The sequence below is a fragment of the Peromyscus leucopus genome, chromosome 14 (genome assembly GCF_004664715.2).
Source record: "Peromyscus leucopus breed LL Stock chromosome 14, UCI_PerLeu_2.1, whole genome shotgun sequence".
NCBI lineage: Eukaryota > Metazoa > Chordata > Mammalia > Rodentia > Cricetidae > Peromyscus > Peromyscus leucopus.
Window position 1 is genome coordinate 66,467,492 of NC_051075.1, and position 16,702 is coordinate 66,484,193.

General features: G+C 46.6%; 1 protein-coding gene and 1 long non-coding RNA gene across 8 annotated transcripts in view; one reads left to right on the forward strand and one right to left on the reverse strand.

Annotated features, from left to right (window-relative positions):
* Foxn3 (forkhead box N3) overlaps window positions 1–11,316 on the reverse strand; it is a 396,979-nt gene extending 385,663 nt beyond the window's left edge. For 6 of the 7 annotated variants that reach the window (XM_028886613.2, XM_028886620.2, XM_028886618.2 and 3 more), the window contains exon 1: window positions 11,201–11,316. The gene's annotated coding sequence lies outside the window, so the exon portion shown is untranslated. The remainder of the gene's footprint in view (window positions 1–11,200) is intronic. The other variant, XM_037210775.1, reaches the window with a different exon arrangement.
* A 121-nt stretch (window positions 11,317–11,437) lies between these two features.
* LOC119089005 lies at window positions 11,438–15,471 on the forward strand. The gene is made up of 3 exons (XR_005092783.1): window positions 11,438–11,691; window positions 13,965–14,079; window positions 14,466–15,471. It is a non-coding gene; the product is annotated as an uncharacterized LOC119089005 (long non-coding RNA).
* The last annotated feature ends 1,231 nt before the right edge of the window (window positions 15,472–16,702 follow it).

Genomic DNA, 16,702 nt, shown 5'->3' on the forward strand with positions numbered 1-16,702 from the left:
CATAGAAGATTTAAAACAGTGATCTTTTTCCAGAAGAGTTAAGGTTAATTTAATATTTTAAATTCAACTAATGATATTCATCATATTAAAGGAAAAAATATATAAATAGCACAATGAATGCAGAAAATAATTTGACATCTATCCAAGATTTAGGAAATAAATTTAAAAAATGAGAAAATAAAAATAACTTTTGCACTGGACAAAGGAGTCTACAAGACACCCCGCCAACACTGCACTTCTGAGTACGACAGTGGGTAAGGTCACCAACACAACCCTGGAACCGACAGAGACTTCTCACCCTCAGTACATACACTGCAAGGGCATCTAGCCAGGGCTGCAGGGAAAAGAAACCACAGCCACAAAGATTGGCACGGAACACGGATGTCATCTGCATATCATATGATTGATCACCTATAAAAAAATTTCAAAAGAATTTGCAATACATGCTAGAATTCATAAACTTAATTATTTCTGGGTACCGAACCTTGGACACAGCAAGTAGCTCTTAGGCATAAATGTAGCCCATGCTCACTAAAAAATCACGTGGGAAAGTTCATGCCAGCACTATTTCTAAAACCATAAACATTATACAGCAATACAAGAGCACATTATCACTATGTGTAACGATCAGTCTCATGGGAATTCTCAGAAACTAAATGAAAAATAGGAAAAGCAAACACAAAAGACAGTTCATGGTTTTTAAAGGTATGTTACATTTTATTTATTCGTGTGTGTGTGTGTGTGTGTGTGTGTGTGTGTGTGTGTGTGTGTGTAGATGACAGACAAGTTGCAGGTGTTGGTTCTCTCATTCCACCATGGGGGTCCTGGGAATTGAACTCCGGTAGTCAGGCTTAGTGGCAAGTTCCTTTACCTGCTGTGGTGGTTTGAATGGAAAAGGCCCACCTACACTCATAGGGAGTGGCACTATTAGGAGGTGTGGCCTTGTTGGAGGAAGTGTGTCACTGCGGGTGGGCTTTGGGGTTTCAGAAGTCCAAGCCAGACCCAGTGGGCACTCTCTCTTCCTGCTGCCTGCCTGTCCGGATGTAGAACTCTCAGCTCCTCTCCTGCACGGTGTCTGCCCGCATGCCGCCATGCTTCCCGCCATGATGCTGACCTGTAAGCCAGTCCCAATTAAATGTGTTCCTTTTTAAGAGTTGGACATGGTGTCTCTCCACAGCAATAAAACCCTAACTAAGACTCCCACTAAGCCGTCTCATTGGCTTGGTTATTTTTATATAAAATTCATACACAGACAAAACTGGCCAATGGTGCTCAAAATTAGGGAAGTGATCACCTTCCAAGGGAGAGTAAGGTTTAGGGCACAAGGGTACTTCTTAGATATAGATAATGTTTGATTTGTTGGACTAGATGCTGTTATGTGTTGTTATGTTCACTTAAAATCAAGCTTGAGAGCTATGCCCTTATTTACATGTATAATTCAATTAAAAGTTTAATAATTCAATTAAGTATATAACATAATGGTCCATAAACCAAAACACAGAAAGAAATGCAGCTGAAGAGGTGGAATACAGCTCACCTAGAACAAATATAACTGTGGGCACAGCTGTAAGATGACACATAATGTTTATATGCATTTATAAGGGATGCAGACACAATATGTAAATATATACTCTACTATAGAGTAGAGTTGGTATGTGTACATGTATGTTGCATGAGAATGAACCCACATCCCTCACACCACACAGAACACCTCCTCATAGTGACACTCCCTATGAGCTTATGGGGGCCAATGACATCCAAACCACCACTCTGGGCATCAGGGGACCTAGGCGGGTTCTCAATAAGCAATGGAGACAGTAGCAAAATTAGGAAAACAACAACAACAATTGCTCAATAATCTGAGTCGCGACTAGATGCCAAGCTCTGTGGCAATCCCTTCCCCAATATCCTTTTAGGATTCCCAGGTTACTTAAGGAAACAGCAGCTAAGACTGGAGTCTAAGGTTAAGTAACTCCCGCGGCGCCCATATCTGCGATGGCGAAAATAAGTCAGAGAAGGGAGTCCGGCATCAAAGCACAGACCTGCGGAGTGGTGCAAGGGCAGAAGGCTTCTAAGAGGAGAGGAAGGGAAGAAGCCTGCCCACAGAGCCTCCCTGAGGTCACCTGGGGGATTCGTGGAGTGAAGTGCCAGAACTCAAGACAAGAGGAACTGAAAGACGGCACCAGAAGCCTGCGGGATAACGCGCATGCCTGTGGTAGAGATGGAGCCTAAGTGTCCTAACCTGGAAAACGAGGAGCATGGTGGTGACAGACAGAAAGTGGAAAGGAATGGAATGGAACAGGACAGAAAACAGACACATCTCCTTCCTGGACATTCTTTCCACCCAAATGTTTAGACTCTGAACCGTACGCCCCCATCTCGCGGTCCCACTCTCCCACTAAAGTCCTGCTCTCTAGGGACATTCACGTACTCGCAAGTTCCCACGGTACCTGGAAGACACATCATATCAGGGCCAGGGAGACAGCTCAGTCAGTACAGTACTTGCCGTGCAAATCACGAGGACCTGAGTTTGATATGCCCACATCAAGAGCTGGGTGCATGTGCAACTCGAGGACAGGGAGGCAGAGACAGGAGGATCCCTAGGATTTGCTGGCCAGCCCGTCTAGGCAAAAACAAGAGCTCTAAGTGTGGTGGGAGACCATGTCTCAGAAAATGAGGTGGAAAGCAACTGAAGTAGACACTTGATACCAACATCTGTTCTCCATGAGCAGGAGGACATTCGTGCATGAGTGCACGTGAACGCGCGCGCACTCGCGCACATGCGCGCACACACACACACACACACACACACACACACACACACACACCTACAGTTCTAAGAGCGGGGAAGGAGCTGATGAACACAGAGTAACAGTGAAAGCTGCTAAGACGACCCTGGCCTTGTCCCCTTTGTGCCTAACATCCCAGTGCACAGCAGCCCCACCTTCAAAAGGTGTCCAGACCGAAGTACCTTCTGTGGGTACCGCTTGCTCTGCCAGCTCGGATGAGGACCTCGAGTGCTAGGGTCTGTGTCCCCTGAGAGTGGTCCTGAGCCAAGGGCTGAGAGTCCCAGTTCCACACAGTGTCCTCTAGAGGAGGACAGCTCACTCACTGCTGGCTGACTCCTATCCCTCCCTGGGATCAGATCTCAGATATAAATATATAACCTTCAACGGTCCTTGCAAAGATGGTGTCCGAATAAACTTTGGAACAGCCACATTTCGAGATAGTTCCACTTAAAAGGTTGGTATGAATCCCAAAGCAGGATTAGGGCACAGTCCGTGGTATGCAGTAAGTGTCTAATTAGTGTTCTCTGAATTCATGGATGACCCATTTCCCTACATTTACAAATACGTCTTTAGCAGGTTCCTTGACCAATCCCTTGAAGTGATTTCACATACATGAAATACACGAACTCATACCTGTGAAGCAGGAATACGCTCCATCCAGTTCAAATTACTTACAGGATCCCTTCAAGAGGACCTGAGAGCCAGGAATACGCATGACTCAAACTCTCCCTTTGCTGGTTCTAACCATTCGGCCACAAGTATCTAGCGCACAGTAGGCTGCCCAGATCACAATCAAATAAGGTGACTGGAGAGCTGTTGCTGTATTTGCACACATGAGCTTTGTTGAGCTGTTTCTACTTCCAAAGCTGAGTACTGTCCAGGAACTCTGTCAAAGGTTAGATTTGCCACCAGCAGTGAGGCTGGGCAGACTATCTTGGGAATCCAGGAAAAGCATACGCTGTGGGCAGAATCATTTTGTTTAACAAGTGAGTGCATGTGCTCAGGGCTGGCTGAAGACATTCTAAAAGATGAAGATGAAGGCAGGTAAACTCACCCACAAGGGACCAAAGAGGTCCCTCCCATCGCTTATGGACTTAGATATGAACACAAAAGCCAACAGGCAGCGTCTTCCCGGAAATCGCCAAGAACCTGCCCCATCCTATGTTCCCATTTCTCTAGGGAGAAGACTCCCTGTCAACTGTGGAAGCGGATGCCACCACTCCCAGACAAGACACCGTCAGAACACGTGTATGTGGTCAGTGGGTGGGAAAGGCTGTAGTTTGGGGTTCAGGAACTGGAGGTGAGAACTAGTTGCCTCTTAGAGAATCTGTGGCTCTGGGAATGTAGTTGCCTCAGTTTCTTCATGTATAGCACGCATACCATAATCATTGCTGTTAGATATGGACATCAACGCTGGGTTATTACGAGACTCAAATAAAGTAAGGCAGTGAGTAGCATCTAAGGAGACAAGCCCCTTCACAGGACAATGCGATTTTTCTGTCACCCAATATGACTAATCTTGCCAAGTTATTGTTTCTCAAGAGACCGCTCTACATGCTAATAGTCCCAAGAAGCAACCAATGGTCTTGATTTATTAACTCATCAGTAGTGAGCAGCTGATTCATTTTAAAGCCTATACAACTATTAAGTTTGCTGAATCAGAACATTTCAGAGCACAAAGGGATCTTTCTGGGTTTCCAAAACCGACCTTGTATGACATGCTAAAATTACCTTCCCAAGCAGAACTTGCCCACTTCAGAGCTTTGCGTTTGTACTGGGCATACACTGGGCCACACTCGGAAAAGCCCTTCAGGGACAACCACAGAAGCGTCCTGGTAACTGGTGGACATCCTTCCATTGAAAAAGCAAGCCCTTGGGCTAAGTATAAAGTCATTTGATAGAGTGCTTGCCTGGCATGCACGAAATCCAGGGTTCGATTCCCCTCACCACACAAAGCAAGCATGAGAGTGCACACCTGTAACCAGGCAGGTAGGTCAGGAGTTCAAGGCCATCTCTGACTACACAGCAAGTTCCAGGACATCCTAGCATATATGAAACCCTGTTGCAAAGATCAGAGCAACAAAACAAATGATGGAAAACCAACAAGACCCAAGAATATTGAGATGCAATGCTCAGATCCAGAGCGGAATGGCTCTGTCGCGGTGAATGGCCTCGGAAGGTTTGGCTAGTTTTCCAGGGCTCCACACACGCCTTCCTTGAAGCGCAGGTGGGAGGAGGCAGGAGGCCTTAAACAGCCTACCCATGAAAAGCTTTATTCAGCGCAATTCAATAACTGAAAGTTAGCCACAATCATTTCCATCCACTGCTGTGGCCGACAATTCTGTGCTCTCTACTAGTTTCATCTTTTAGAGGAAATGCTTTCTTTAAAAAAATGGTTGGAAGCTCTGTGGCTTCCTCAAACACTGATTATTTTAATCATGATCTCCAGCCCCAGGCAGGCAGTAGGAAGAGGGCAGACACAATGCCAGTGATGGAGTGTCGAGTAGGAGCCCTGTGTCCTTTCTTCTTCCGGACCCCCCAGCTGTGCAGTCCCCCGAGGATCCATGCGGAGAGATGGGCTGTGTCCCTCCCAAGCACTATCCCACGAGATCGCTCGCCCAGGTCTGCTGATGTCTCCCTAACCTGGGCTCAGCATGCATGCACGCACGCATGCACGTACGCACGCACGCACGCACTTCTTGCAAACACCAAGGGTGGGGCTTGGAAGATGGCTCAGCGGGGACCAGTGCTTGCCTAAGATCCTACCTGGTGCTAAATATAAAACAGAAATCAATTCCTAGAACCCACTCTCGAAAAGTTGTCTCTGACTACGCATGCACAGCTGCCATGACACACATCACACACAATAATAATAATAATAATAATAATAAAGAAAACAATTTAAAAACCCAAAGTAGAACTGAAGGGGATTTCCCTGTCCAGCACACCTAGAAGTCCTAACACCAGTTGCATCTGGAACACAAGGGGGCACTGAGCACCATCTCCATACCGCTGTTCCAGAACATTCTCATAGTAGAGCAGAAATTGAGTCTATTTGATGATATTCAAATATCATCTGTGTGTTATCATTTGATTCAACACTCCTGAGTCTGCCAAGCCGATGTACACAGCTTGGCAAACCTTTCCTTCCCAAGTGACATTACATGAGCTATCTCTACCCCTGATAGAACAACACTGACAGACACCGAATCCAGGTCTTCTAGCAAGTTGACAGTGGACCGTCTTGGACATGCCCACATGGCATTCCTATAACTTATAAAGGAGGCCTTCGTGTGTGCCTCCTTAAAAAACAGCCTTTCGCGTCTCTCATCATCATCGGGCTCAGGACTTTTCATATAGTGACTGGTCAGACCCTTTCTCTGGGTTCCTAGTAGTTTCTCAGGGTGTGTTGCAAAACATAATTAATTCCTACCTTTTTCCCTCCTCACCCTGAGAACAAGGGTCCTCAAAAATTGTCAAGGCAAAAGTTCTCTGTGGCTGAGCCGACACAGGACCCTAAAGGCAGGGCTCTCGGGCCTCCTTAGGAGACTATTTGGGGGGCATTTAAAAAGTAGTGGGTTCGCAACTACGCTGGCAGAGTTCTGGGGTCTAGGGCTAGGGCTAGCCCCAGGTGCTGCCTAGAGGGTGGTCCCCACCTCTGGGTTCCTGCTTCCTCTACAGTAGCTAGCTCTGCTTTGTTTGATTCCATTAAATAGGAGGGCCTTGCCTACAATTCTACTTGGCACTAAATATAAAACAGAAATGGTCTACAAAAATGCATGTGGCCCATTCCAATAAGTAGTTCTCTTATGGGGGGGGGGTCTATGTTCTTACAGCCTATAAAGAGGCTTGTCCTTCCCCCCAGCTTTCCAGAATTTGGAATATCCATAAATTGAAGCAATTAAACACAGGCACGAGGCAATTAAACACATGCATATCCAATGTCAAAAAATGAAATAAATAACCCTTTCACATAGTTAATGCTTTCAAAGCTACGATGTGTTTCTCTCTCAAGTGCCCTTCACAAACCCACCCCTCACTTGGGCTCTCTGCTGTCAGTGAGGCTGGCACACACCTGACATGTGTTCTTCATGAACCATTTCCCCTCATCAGAAGGAAAGTACAGCTCGCTCTCCCCCGCACCCCCCTCTCCTTTACCTCTCTGCACTAATCCAAAATTAAGACTGGCATTTGGTTGGTGTTCTGGAACCACTGTTAAAAATTTGGCACAACCATCAAAAAAATGCCAGCTTCAGTGGTCACGTGAGCGACTTTCTGTCAACTGAAAATGAATTAGGACTTTATTGAACATCTTGTTAATTTGTATCGGTGAAATAAGCTTTACAGGACAGTGTAAGGATTAATTTTTCTAATTCTAAAGTCAAAAAAGAAAATCCACAGACGCGCCAACAATATGAAGCGAATTCATCCAACAGCTCCAAAGTCACTTTGAGCTGTTCTGAGCAAACTTCGGGGCAGGCGGTGGAGAATGGAGGTAAATTCTAGAAACCAACAAGTCTCAATTCATTTCCTTCAGTTTGTAAAAACAAGTACCTGACAAGTTTCCTGCCAATGGCCGTTTGCCGTACTTGCAGATAAGAAAGTTCTCAACAGGAAATCCTTTGCTGAGAGAGACCAGTTGTGCCATTCAACTAAACTTGCTATCTTGGAACACTAAATATTTGATAATGTGGGGTCGTGAAACACACCCCAAATCAAATGAGAGACACTACATGGCTCTAAGCTGTTTGCTACACCATCGATGCAGGATATTAAATAAACACTAAAACATATTTAGGAGCTCCTCTGTTTTCGGCCCCCTCCTTGAGGCAACCAGTTGAGGAAAAACAAGGGAGATGTGATGTCCTTTTAGAAGGCCCAAACTGTATATTTAGGTAAGTTTTAAAACTGTTTTAAGAAAAGCCAGTGTAGTGTTAGATATACCAGGTACAGAGGGAAGTTACTTCTAAACAAATACAAAGAACTTAAAATTTAGGGGTCTGGGGCTTGAGAGATGGCTCAGCAGTTAAGAGCACTGAATGTTCTTCCAGAGGACCCGGGTTCAATTCCTAGCACTAACATGGCAGCCCACAGCAGTCTGTAACTCGAAGTTCTGACACCCTCACACAGACATACATGCAGGCAAAACACCAATATACATAAAATAAAAATAAACAAAGTATTTTTTTAAAAATGTAGGAGTCTAGAGAGATGGCTCAGTAGTTAAGAGGTCTCTTTCAGGGGACCTGAGTTCCATCCCCAGCGCCCAGGTCAGGTGGCTCACAACAGTCTGTAACTCCACCACCAGAGGATCCCTCTGGTCTCGCTAGGCATGGGCATGAGTGCCCATGCCTACATGCAGACGACACATACATCTACACATAATTAATAATAATAAAAATAAATCTTTTTTAAAAACCTTACAGTTTAAAGATTGCCATTGACAAGATGGGTCCAAGTCTAGCAAATGCGTTGATTTTTTATATTGACAAGTTTTACTGAAGAGCGTCAGAGTCAAAATTTAGGAGACACATGCTTGGCTATTTTCCACTTAGCAACTAAATGAAACGGGGTTGGTTGGGGGAGTGGGAGGGTGGGGGAGGGGGGAGGGGGTTAAACTTTTCTCCTTGGTATTCCTCTCCATGAGTAAGGAAGGTACAGCTGATGTAGGTGCCGGTGACTTGGGGTGGGGGTGCAGCTAAAAGAGCCTCAAAATGAAAGCCCCATTCTCCATTCACAGGAGACGAAACGTTTCAAAGTCAACTGGGCAGTCATATTTGCAGGCTGGAAACAGTCCCCATTCCACTTAGGAGTTCTTCCTCTCCCTGCTCAGCTACCAAGAACACCCCGCCCTTTGCTCCCCAGAGCCCAGGCGGTCTGCGTGTTTCTGCTCAGGCAGCCAGAGAGAACCTGTCCAAAATACCACAGACCTTCAGGTCAAATGCCTCAGCTCAACCTGGAAACTGCCTGCAAGCAGGAAAAGGCTTCATTATACCTTCCCTCAGATGAGCCTTCCTCCATAGGCAGCATTCTGGTCTCTAAGAAGACTTGTTCTAACAGCAGATACACACATCTGAGAGTAAACACACAATTCCACAATTAATGGCTCAAATGTATTCTTTCCAGCCTTCCCCTTGCGCAACTCAGAGGTTGCAAAATGCTAAGTAAGCATGAATGCACATCCTGGCTTTCAGGCTTTCCCCTGAACTATTTTCAATAAAAATACAGTTATGAAATCCAGGACCTGAGAGCAATTTGGTTGATGTTGTAAAATGACCTTGGTTTGACAGGCATGGTCTCAGGTTTCAACAGATGTTGTGGGAAGGCTCACAGAAGCCAGCATGCTCTCGGAGCATCTGTGGTGATATGCAGGGGTCTTTGTTTTTTAAGTGTGGTCATGGTAGTAAATGCATGGGCGGTGGGGGTGGGGGGGTGACACTTCTCAGTTTCTATGACAACCGTGTCTCCATTCCTGGGTTACTAGACACCATCTACTTCCTGTGTCTAAATTTTTAAACCAATCAGAAAAGTGTTTATACAGTTAACAACTTCTGGAACCCAGCTTCTTTAATGAGCCACTTTAAGGCTCCAATGAAGATGTCCACAGGGGTCAAGCTCTGTCTTAGAGTGATCCCATTTCATTGTGCTCACTAATTCAGTCTTCTGTGGAAAACAAAAACAAAAACAACCACCCATTTTCTTGGATGTGAATGTATTCTGCTCAAAGCAGACGCCACGATTTCTTGCAATAGTGTGCAAGCTGATCACGATTGCTTGCTCCTCATTGTCTGTTTTCTCTTTCACTGTCTAAAGACAGATTTAGCTCGAGAAACATGCTAATTTGCAAAGCACTTAAATTATCAAAGTAATGATACAGTTAAGCATCCATCTGCTGGTGTTGCTATTTAAATGCTCAGATGAAAAAAATTAGGAAAAATTAATACCAAGTTGAACAACTTTGCATTCTACAACTTAAGAACAGAAATCATTGAGACTGTATTGTGAAGTCCCGCATCTATCAGTGCGAGCTAGAAGCTGACATCTGCAAAGAAATTTGTCACCAAAATGGCCTACTTTATCTGGATAGAAACAACAACAAAAAAATTAAACATAAAGACACCCAGATCGAGCCAGATGCACCCAGATCAAAAAAAGCAACCTTGCGGAAACCCATGCACAAGACGGCAGATCAGAAATTAAGGCAAGGTCTTAAAAGAAGGTTTCGGGTGACTGTTTTCATAAGTCTCCCGCTAACTGACCAATCAGTGTGAGAGTTAGAGCGGGCTCCAGACATCCGTGCCGTCTTCAGGGCTCTGTACCCTCAGAGCTGCTCCCCCTGGCTAAGGCAGAGCTGGCGATCAATGAAAAAACAGGGAACAAAAGGGAAATACTGATGTCTTCCTCAGCTCAGAAAGCCATTCCCCTTTTCCTCAATGAGCCAGTAGCACCCAGCCTACGACAGCGCCACGGGGGAGCTTCCACCAGCCGGGTCCAGTCCTTTCCCAGCTAGCAGTTTCGTCTTCGCAATCATGTGTCCCGACGCTAGCACAACCTGGTGACGGAAGGCTCCCGGAGCCCAACCAATTGAAACTAATAAATTAAATAAATTAATAACCCCCACGATTAAAAGCTCCCAAGAAAGACCGCGCTCCCCTTCCCCAAATGTCATTCCCAGACTATAAACAAAGCATGAAAAATAGTCTCCCCGGCTAGGAATCTGGGTTTTTCTCCTCAAAGCAACGTATTTCTCCAAAACCAGAAACATTCCTGCTTCCTTCACCGGATACTCCGGTTTGTCCATGTCACACCGGGATATGCAGCTCCGGTATTTGAAAAAGAGGTTTAAATTGCCCATAGATCCGACACTCTTGCTTATAATTGATAGCAAAACAGTTACAGCGATGCTGTAACTCTGCCCCAGTCAAACTCCACATTTACCACGTTAGTTCCTTGAAAATACAAGTCATGCCTGGGGACCCCTCCAAAGCCGCCTTCCTCCGAAGTCATTAACAGAATTACATCAATTATTCGGTAATTTTTATAAATATCCATTGTCTGCGATTTTTTAAAATAAAAATGTAAAACCAGCTATCTACAAATTCCAGGAGGAAAAAACTTTTCTTTCTTTTTCTTTCTTTCTTTCTTTTCTTTTCTTTTTTTTTTTTAATGAACTTACTTTTGAGACAAAAACTAATGAAAATAAGCAACTCGCCATCCCCGGATCTTTCCCGTTCTGAGCTGCATGCTATAAATCAATCCGAAACTAGGTGCACAGATGGGGGCGAACACCTTTAAGATAAAAAGCCAAGGGTGCCCCCCAAATGCGGGCAGCCTGGGCAGCGAGGCTCGGGGTGACAATGCTAACCGGGGCAGAGGCTCGCTAGGCAGCCAGCGAGCCGCATTTTCGTTACCTTCGATCGCCTGCCCCCCCGCTGCTTCTCGCGGCCGCATTGGGGGGCTGCGGCGGCGCTGGACTCGCGGGGGGCCCCGCCGCCGGGTCGCGCCGTCTCCCAGCCGAGCTGCACCGACCGCGGCCGGAACACCCGGCTCCAGCGCCCGGCGCCCGCCCGGGGTCGGCGGCTCGGCTCCCACCCGGGCCCGGAGTCCTGCTGGGTCCTAGCGCTCGCCGTCCGGGCCTCAGCCCGCTCTGCAGCCTGCACGTACTGTGGAGCGGCCGGGGAAGGGGGGGGAGCCCCGGGAAAGCACGGGCGGGAAAGCCGAGCCGCCGTGAGTGCGGAGAGAGCGGAGCTCAGTGCCAAAGCCTGGGTGTGCAAAGAAAGACGCTGGCTTCAGCCGAACTCCCAGAAGGCAGATGCTAGAATCTGCAGCCCGAGCGGAAAACACAAGCGTGGTTGGGGAGGTTTGCTCCGTGCACCTGTGGTCTAGAGTGCGCTCACAGAAGGTAAGAGACATCGCGGGATCCTCGGAGATTTCAGAATATAGGGGAAAAGTGGACAGTTCGTGTGCTTGAAACCAGTTTCCCCCAACCTTTTCCCCGTTAACACTTTTTTTTTTTTTTTTTTTTTTTTGCCTTCTCTGGCTTTATAATTTCTGTTTTAAATAACAAAGCCCCATATGGCTCACCACGTAGTCATCTGATTTTCAAAAGACCTCCAAAATTACATCAAAATATGCACTCATGTATCTCCTAAGAAATCAACAAGAGAGAATTAATGGTGGCATATGGTGTGCCTCGTAGAGAAAACTTAATTACAAATTAAAACAAATGCGAAAATTCACAAATCCCATAAACCAAAAGTAAATTATGATTCTAGATTGATTCACAGATCAGCTCATGTGCCGTCAGGGGGACTGTAAAAATTCTAGGTTTCTTTCTCAACAGGAGAAAGCTGTTTCCTTGCATGAGTCCACCATACCCCTGTTCCCAGCCCCGCCCCCACCCCACCTCCACCCCACCCCCACTTCCACCCTCCGGGCTCTCTGGTAACCTTTTGGTTCTGCATTTACTGTGGCACACCTGGACGGTAACTTAAATCTTGCAGGTGCTCCTTGAAGACAATCCCATTAGCTCCTAATTCACGATAACAGTGCCTTAGTTGGGAAAACCTGTTTGAAAGGTTTGGCAACTGAACGTATTCCATCAGTCTTGGTCGATACCACCCAGTTAGAAGGTCATGATTCTGTCCAGACTGCTAATAGCAATGGTGACGGAGTTTTACACCAAGAAGAAAATTAAAACCGTGCCTTCTGACTTCTATTTTCAGAGCAGAAAAACATCCCTTTGAAAGCGATTGTTGCCCTCACCTTTCCAATGGTGGCTAGCTAAATGTGATGGAAGATTTTAAAACCTCATTAACTGAACACCACAGGCACCTTTTCTCATGCCTACTGTTGTAACATGGTACGTCCGTCCATCTTCCAAGTACTTCTGTGACCTTTACCATACCTCCAACAGAAAGCACGTAATTCCCAGCTTCCAAAGAAATACAGTGGAAGGTCAGGAAAGGACTGGTCCAAAGCCACCCAGCTGCTGAGCAGTGCAGCTGGAATGGGAGCCTCAGGTCTCCCATACTTCCAGCAAGTCCTGTTCTTCCGAGCATACCATCTGCCTCTATCAACTACTTCTCTGCAAAGTACTATGGGAATGCAGGAAGGTCTCTGGCATCCTCCTTTCTTACCTGTGGCAAAGCCCCAGTCCATAGGACGGCCACATGAAGATGCTTGAAAATAGTTTAGTCTCTGCTGAGAAATTTTGCCGGCAGGACCTGTGCTGTCCAGATTTCCCCCCTGGGGCTTCCAGCTCTGGGTTGTGCCATACCACGGTCACCCATGTGCACTGTTTTGCTCTGCGTCAGGGACAGAACTGATTCCACTTTACACACAGGGCGCACACGTCTTCAGTGGAAATCGATCACTTTCTGGTGTCCCCTCTGAAAGGCTTGGTAAACCCCAAGAAGTCAAGTATCTTAGCTAGAAGGTGAATCATCAGTGTGATTCAGGATGTCCCCAGGCAGACCTAGTGGCACCTGGAGTCCAATGGGCCCTCGGGGAGTCACTTCTCAGCTCTCCTGCACCTGTGAGGAAGTCAGCAGCCAGCACTGTCGTGGCCTTCCACTTCCTCCTCCTCTCTGTCACGTCTCATGATGGGTCCCAACCTGTTGCTAGCCAGGTGAAGGGCTGAGAGACATCAGGCCTAATATACAGAAATATCAAAGAGTGAGTAAGTACATTTTCAAGGAAGGGGCCAGTCAGGGCAAGGGCATGGGAAGGTATTGTACCTTCCTGGTGAACTGCTTGGAAGGATTTGTGTAAAGTTCCATTTGACGGGTTTATTTGCTCCCTTCGTGGAAACACTCTAATGACTACAGTTATACCATCCGTGTGGCCTTAAGACGGTGTGAACACTTGGATCCAAGTCACCTTAGCACAGGCAGGGAACGGTGCGACGCCACAAAGCAGCCCCGTTACTAAGCAAAGCGCAAGGCTGAAGCGTACCAGGAGGGGTGTCGGTGATAAAGAAATGGCCATTCATTCATTCATTCCCAGATTCATTCATTCATCCAGTTGTGACTGGACCAAGCTTTGAGCCAGTGGTTACTGTAGGCTGTGGGAATGAAAATAATCTTGTTCTGGTTCGCCTCTCTGTTGCTGTGATAAAACGCTGGCCAGAAACAGCTTGCGGAAGAGTTTTTCATTTCATCTTACCATTTCCAGGTCCTCATCCATCGCTGAGAGAAGTCAGGCAGGAACCTGGAGGCAGGAACTGAAGCTGAGTCCGCAGAGGGACACGACTTACTGGCTTGCTTTTCCTCTGGCTCACTCAGTTTATGTATGTATGTATGTATGTATGTATGTATGTATGTATGTATATGGCCGGACCTACATGCTCAGGGATGGCGTTGCCCATCCCACATCAACCAGCTGTTTAAAAACACGCCCCACAGATCTGCCCACAGACCATTCTAATGGAGGCAATTCTCCAGTTGAGGGTCCCTCTTCCCGGGCGACTCTGGTTTGTGTCAAGTTGACAAAAGCCAAACCACACGGATGTCCTTAAAGCAAACAACGCCAGTGGTTACACCGCTGTGCAGCGACATCATGTCCTTCGTGCCCTGAGTTGAGCGCCAGCTGTCCCCGACGTGGGGACAGTTGTCTTCCGGGCCATCCTCAGACGTGTTCTTCTCTGAGTTGCTGAAGCTGCTTTTGCCCATGTAGGTGTCGCAGACTCCCGGATCAGCTGGCTGCTGGCTGGGTATGGCCAAGAAAGGAGACAAAAGGGAAGGTGGAGAACGGCAGGAAGGGACGGGCCAGACAATGTCATCACCCCCCCCCCTTGGCTGATGGCATCACTGGTGGGCGGCGCCTCGCTGAATCTTCTCCGGTGACCTCAGGCCCTGAGCGCAAACACTGACACTTCCTGTGAACGGTTCGGCCCGGAGCCGTGGTTAGCTTTCTGCTGGGATTAATCCCCGAGTGACTTCGTCATGGTGCATAGAAGAGTGGAGTGGAAAGTCCGCTGGAGGGGACATTCAAGCATGGCCAAGCCGTGGAGGATCACAGGCTGACTGAAGAGAGACATTGTCGCATGAGGAATTGCTGTAAATTCTAGGCCTGGGTCCCTAGAGCACTGAAGGTGATTTCGGTCTCTACACGACCAACCCCTTTATGTCCCGTAAGCCCCTGCCCAGAGTCACTTCCCCAGTGTCTCCTGTTTCTCCGGATCCTGCTCTGTTTTCCCTCTCTCTTTGCCCTGATCACTTTCTAACACCTTTGATCTACGATCTTTATAATCCACTGTCTCTTCTACGCACAGCAGTAGAAGTTCCACGGTGCCAGGAATCTTTGCTTTTTTTTTTTTTTTTTTTTCCACTGAGACTTGTCAAGAACATAAAAGTGTCTGAGCTGGCTCTGGTGGCTAATGCCTTTAATCCTAGCACATGGAAGGTCAAGGCAGCAGAACTGATGAGAATTTGAGGCCAGCCTGGGCTACAGAGACCCTGTCTTGAAACAAAAACAAACGAAATAAAAAAGTGTCTGATCTATAGTAGGTGCTCATTTTTTTCTTCAAACAAATGAATGAGGAACTGGGGGTATACTTTAGTAGGTAGTTTGCTGGCCTAGCATGCAGGAGACCCCAAATTAGATTCCCAACATTACATAAATTGGGTACGGTAGCACACATCTGTGATCTTAAAGATCAAAAATTCAAGGTCATCCTAGGCTACATAGCCAAAGATCCTGTGTCAAAAAAAAAAATTAAATGAATGAATAAAGTTAAAAAATAAGAAGGCATTTGCACTAGTTCAGGGTTCTCCAGAGCAACAGAACCTATAGGTGTAGGCGGAGTTTTCTGCTGGGACCAATAGTCAGCTTGGTCCCACCAGCCAGCTCCCAAATAACCACAAAGAGACTTCTTATTCATTATACATGTTTGGCTGATAGCTTAGGCTTGTTACTAACCAGCTCTTACATCTTAAATTAACCCATATTTCTTATCTACACTCTACCGCATGGTGGTCCCTTTTTTCATCAGGGCATGTCCATCTCCTGCTTTCTCTGTGTCTGGCTGGCGACTCCATGTTACTCCTCCCTTCTTCCCAGCATCCTTTCATTTTGGCTGTCCCTGCCTACTTCTTCCTGCCTAGCTATTGGCTGGTCAGCTCTTTTATTAAACCAATGAGAAGGCGCCTTGGCAAAGACGCATCTTCACAGAGTACAAAGAGATTATTCCATAACATATAGAATGGAAGAAGAGAGAAGAAGGAGGAGGAGGGAGGGAAGGGAGGTTGGTTAAGATTTATTCTAAGAATTTAGCTATGCCAGACAGGTGTGGTGACATATGCCTTTAATCCTAGCACCGGAAGGCTGCGGCAGGTGGATCTCTGTGAGCTCAAGGACAGCCGCATCTACATAGTGAGGCTCTGTCATAAAACAAAACAAAATGTGGTTTTCAGCTTTGGAGGCTGATCTATCTCAGCAAGCTGCAGAACCAGCAGAGCTAAGGGCACAGTTCTAGGGCATGAAGGGTGCTGAGCTTTGTAGAGACTTTCCTTGGACCCAGTGGAGGATGACTTAGATCTGTCATTATTTAGATGACAGAAGGTGGGGTGACTGACTAGAGATTACCATTATGTTTGTTTAGATGTGGATATGAAGGAATTTACTATTGATAGCTTCAGAAGACCCTTTCATGACCCATTAGCAATAGGTGATCTTGCACCCACCACCGACATCAGACAGTAGGAGCCAGTCAGGGGTGAGGATCATAGAGAACAACAGCCTGAATTGCTGTGGTGGAAGCTGGGCATGACAGTGTCTCTTGGCCATTTAACTGCTCAGTCAGAGAAGCAATAGAAAGTCCCGTCTTTGGGGGGATGTCTCAATCCACTTCGTAGGCATTTTATGTTATAGCTACAGACCTGATCTTGGAGTGAGTCCCACTTCGAGGCCAT